This window comes from Chrysochloris asiatica, unplaced genomic scaffold, assembly GCF_000296735.1.
Source record: "Chrysochloris asiatica unplaced genomic scaffold, ChrAsi1.0 scaffold00229, whole genome shotgun sequence".
In the NCBI taxonomy this organism is placed as follows: Eukaryota; Metazoa; Chordata; class Mammalia; order Afrosoricida; family Chrysochloridae; genus Chrysochloris; species Chrysochloris asiatica.
The window spans coordinates 5,049,141-5,054,223 of NW_006408747.1; the positions used below are offsets into that span (position 1 = coordinate 5,049,141).

The 5,083-nt window shown below is 34.4% G+C and overlaps 1 pseudogene; it reads right to left on the minus strand.

The window, feature by feature from the left end:
• Positions 1-3,370: 3,370 nt before the first annotated feature.
• Positions 3,371-4,657, minus strand: LOC102823655 (annotated as a pseudogene).
• Between the last annotated feature and the right edge of the window lie 426 nt (positions 4,658-5,083).

Below are 5,083 nucleotides of genomic sequence, written 5' to 3' on the forward strand. Positions count from 1 at the left end.
ATTAAAAAGAAATCTGAAGGAGCAAGCTTAGACCATAATATGGCTAGACTAAAATTTCCCAGTGAAATTTTCATAGGACAGCCCTTTCTACCCTCTAAGAAGGAATAGGTATATTATCACTCTATTTTAGGTACATTATCACTCTATTTCTTCAGTACAATTTTCTTGGCCTTTTTTTATTCCAAAGCAGTTTTCAACTTTCTTTTATAATAAACTCCATGATCATCCTGCATCCTTAGAGAAAAATCTATCAAGATTATCCCTTGCCTAACCCCCCAAAATCACCATATCCTTTTGAGCTGCCCTGTCTGCCTGAAATTTAAATGGCATTTGTGTGTGTGTATGCAGTTGGGGAGGCTTTTTATTTTATTTTATTTAAAGACACCCTAACTGAGACTAAGACAAATATATTACTGAGAAAATGTGTCTGTGTCCATCAACTGATTGGAAAGTTTAACATGTTTAAATGTACTTTGTTTGGAATAAACTCATGCACGTATTACCTGGAACTCTAGTAGCAATACTTTTTGGCTTATCATCATATGAACTAGTTATTTCTAACATTTATGTTCTTACAAACCTCTTTTCTCCTTTAGTGATGGATGCTATTTCTTGCCAGAATACCCTGACGGCTTCTTTAAACCTTATATGTTGCTATATTTTTATTCTTATTCCTGTTTGAATCAGAATGGAAAGACATTATTTCAATAAAAGAATAAATTTAAAGCTAAATGTGCCTCTCTTAAGCAGGACCTGATCAATGAATCCACACGATTTGAGTTATTTGAAGTTCAGTAAGTAATTCAATTTCTGAATATATTTTATATAAGAAGCCAGAGGGAAAAATTCAAAATATATGCAAATTTTAATGATTTTTCTGAAAACACAAAATATTTTCTTTTCCTCATTAGGCTGCAGTTTGAAATGTTCTCTCTAAAAATATGTCAGCAATGTTAATGCTTTTCAGTGCAGAAAAGAAACTGAGAAGGAAATCTTTAAATTTAAAACAAAGGAGAGTGTATTCCACAATATTTATCTGATTACACACTGATAACATTTCCTTAATGATAGCTAAAGAAATGAGATGAAAGATATTGTCTTGGGTATCAGTCTATGTATTAACTTTAATGAAATTAAATAATGCATGAGGGATAACAGATTTTAATAATAATATATTCTTAACAATATAATAAAGAATTAAGGTGATTTTTTGTGTGAATATGTACATCTAGAGAAAAATAATTTTTAGTGTTTTAACATTAGATTACCCAGATGATTATATGTTTGGTCTGTGTCAAAAAAGGTATACCCTCATAGGAACATTAGTCATTCTAAAGTATGAGCTTAGGGAAATTATGTGATTTTCTATAGATACATGTTAACATAAGAGGGGACTTCAAAACTCTGATGAAAAAATACCATTATATTGTAACTACACTTTTCCACGAACTTCCTGAAGCCCCTTATAGCAACTATTTCTAAAATTATTACGTTTTTTTCTGTAAATATTTTTCTTCATAATGTATTAAATTTAGAATATTTTTATAGGCCTCCGTGGATGCTGTGTGGGGTAAGTAATGAAATGCTCACTGCAAAATCAGCAGTTCGTATGTATCAGTCACTACTCAGAGACCCAATATAGTGTCACCAGGAATTGGAATTGACACCATGGCAAGCCACCTTCACCCCCAAAAGCACTTAACTACATCAACAACCTGATACCACTGTAAAGGACTTAAACTCTATTGTTATATTTCTTTTATTTATTTGTTTATTTCTATCTTTTACATTTACAGTTGAAGAAAACTATAAAATTAATCTTAAAAAACAAAACAAAACACCTCACGCAAAAAAGCAATCAGTGTCTCCATCTTGAAGATTATATTGAGGGATTGCTCACCCTTCCTTTCTCATGGATATTACCAATACTGTTGGGATAAGGACATTGTCTAAGAACAAAGAAAAGTCTTCAAATATCTCCATGGTCTCTGAGCCCAGAGTTGAATTAATATTTTATACATCCCTTCTTGCCTGAGTATTATATATCACCCTACCCACACCTGGACATTATATAGGATGTAAAACAACTGAGGATACTTTTTAAAGTTTATATTCAAACATCTACAAAACAATACCAGAAGTCTAAAAGAATATTTAAACAATATGTGGAATGAAGAATTTCATAGCTGTTGTCAGATCTTGGATAAAAAGCAGATACTATATGAAAAATATGTTCCTGTGTGCTCAAAAGTATCCCATTTTATCAGTATGCCTGAAGGCATTCAGCTTTCTCACTCTATACACCAGAAGACCATCATACTGTCTCCTGCCAATTGGCTGTCTCTTCAGTCTCTGCTGCTGCCTCTTCTGTGTCATAGTTTCTCATTACTTTTCATTTTCTCTGATGTCACAGTTCTCTGTGTCCTGGATTGAGGAAGTTCAGTGTAGGTGTCTCCTGTCCAAATGATCTGCTACAAACTTGACTTGTTTCTTGATAGTATTGAGGTTCCCCTTTTAGACCCTGGAATGACTCATTTAAAACATAACAGAATATCAAAAGTATTCAATTCCCTCATTATTAGTGATGGTGGTCGTGTGCCCTAGAGTTGGTTCCAACTCAAAGCAACCCTGTATAGAGTTTCCAGGGCTGTAAATCTTAATGGGAGCAGAAAGCCTCATCCGTCTCCTATGGAACCACTGGTGATTTCTAACTGCTGATTTTGAGGTTAGCAGTCCTACTCGTAACCACTGTTCTACCAGAACCCTTCATTAGGATTCCATAAACCTTATTTGCACTGTGGGCTACTGTGCTGGACTCCAAAGTTGGTTTGAACTGCAAGGTTTGTAGTTCAATCCCACAAGCCACTCCTAGGAAACCCTATAAAGGGTTGCTGTAAGTTGGATCCGATTAGAAGGTACTTAGCAACAAAAACAACAAACCTTATTTGGATGATTCAAACCTCATAAGTATGTCATGTATCATATTAAGCACTTCACATTAGCAGAGTCCTATCCAGTAATTTGGGATGCATTAATAGCACTGTAGAATAAGCACTGGACTACTAATCACAATGTAAGTGTGAGAAAGATGAGATTTTCTGCTCCCATAAAGATTTTTGTTGTTGCTGTTGTTATTTAGTAAAATAAGTTTTATTTTACAAATATGAAAGTCAAAAAGTATTGCTACAAAATCATAGCCACATTTATTAAACAAAAATATTAAAATGTGAAGCTGTTGCTTGATGTATCCTCCATTTAGGGCTATATGTTTTTAAGGTTATGTTCCCATCTCTCTAATCCTTTCCTGAAGAATTCTGAGCCTTTTGATTTATACCACATCAAAATGACAGTTTGGGCATCCTCGAGAAACTCAAATCATGTTCCTTTTCAGTGTCCTTTTAGTGTCTTTCCTTTCAGGCTCATTTTGCTCAAGACCATAAGCTCCTGAAGGAATTATCTGCTTTGTAATTTTACTAACTCCCTCAAGTTCTCCAAACTGTATGTAAGAGATATCTGTTTTCTTTTTTCCAATATCTACACACTTGCATAGATTTGTTTGATGCCTATTACTCTAATTAAAGTACATACTAATCACACGGGCACTTTGCCACAAAAATAAGGCTTCTTTCTTCAGGGTTTATTTCTTGACACCTCATGGCTCCAGGAAGTGTGGAATCCATGAGAATTTAAAATTCTGTTCTGTATTTCCTCCCTTTTAATCAGGTTTCCTTTATAGAATCTTTGAAGACCATCTAGTTTTCTGGCTTATGGCAAAGGAGATAGTTGTTCATGTAGGCAATTATGCACACATCCCATATCCTCCTTCTGTTTCTGCCTCTTCCTTCTTCTTGCCAGAGGAGAACTTTTGATACCTTCCATGGACAGTGTCTGTAGCTTTATATGTCAAATAGACATATCAAGGCATTTAATTGATAATTTGTTTCTTCTCTCTCTCTGTTTATTTTTTTCATTGTTCAAATATCCTATGTGCTCATTGTAATACTTAAATGTCAAGGCATTCTACTCCGCAAGTGTAAGCATGTGAATTTCCTTATTTCTCTGTCCTTCTGTTTGTCATACATGTGGGGAAAGTCGACATACTAAGATCCAATAAGAAAAGCATTAGAGCCATGTGTGATGAAGTACAATGCTCTGGTTCCATCACAAATTCTAGATTTCCCATCTGCCAAAATGACTTCTCCAACTCCCGTTTTACGACTTTCCTTGCTCAGTAACATGTCTGTTTCTGTCCAGTTCAATATGCCAATAACCTGGCCTGAGCCCATACAGTGCCTTACAATGTCTTGTGGCAAACTTTGATTGTGATTTTCATTAATCTGTCCTTGGCTGCTACAATAAAGTCCAAAGTGTTTAAAATTGGGCACCTTGGAAGCTACTGTGGCTAAAACAAGGAAAAGGTCTTTCATGTTTTGCCTCAGGTTGCTAAAGTATGAATTTCCACAAAGGTTCTCCAAACCTATTATCATAAGTATTTGCTTATGCATGTCTACATTTGACACCAAAAGTAACATTTCATATTCTTTTATTCTTTCTTGTTTACCTTCAGAATAAAAGTCAATATTAGCACCTGGCAGTGTTTTTGTAATATTTTGAACAAAGTCACATTTGTAAGAATTTTCTATACAAACTGCACCATATCACACACCAAAGGTTAAAGTAAGACACACACATGAGCCTGACTGCTGGACTTCAATCTTTCTACTACTTTTGCATCTAATTTTGCATTTTAAGAACTAGAAGCCTCGGTAAGCAAACTTATTTCTGGATCAGCGGGCTAGTATGAAATCCAGCATTTACAATCATTTCAAACAAGCAGAATGTGGTTTTCTGGAAAAATAAAGATCAGTTTTTCAGCCATGACTCATGTTTAGTAAGAGCAATTTGTCCAGCACATAAATCTTCACTAGAACAGTGGAAACCAACAATTTTCATGTTTTTCACCATCACAAGGTCAATTCTTTTCACTAATTCATTTTTTATTACAATGATCATTTGGGTGAAATTTACATACCATTTTCTTGTCTGGAGTCCTTTATACCTCAAGAACTTTTTTTTTTTTTTT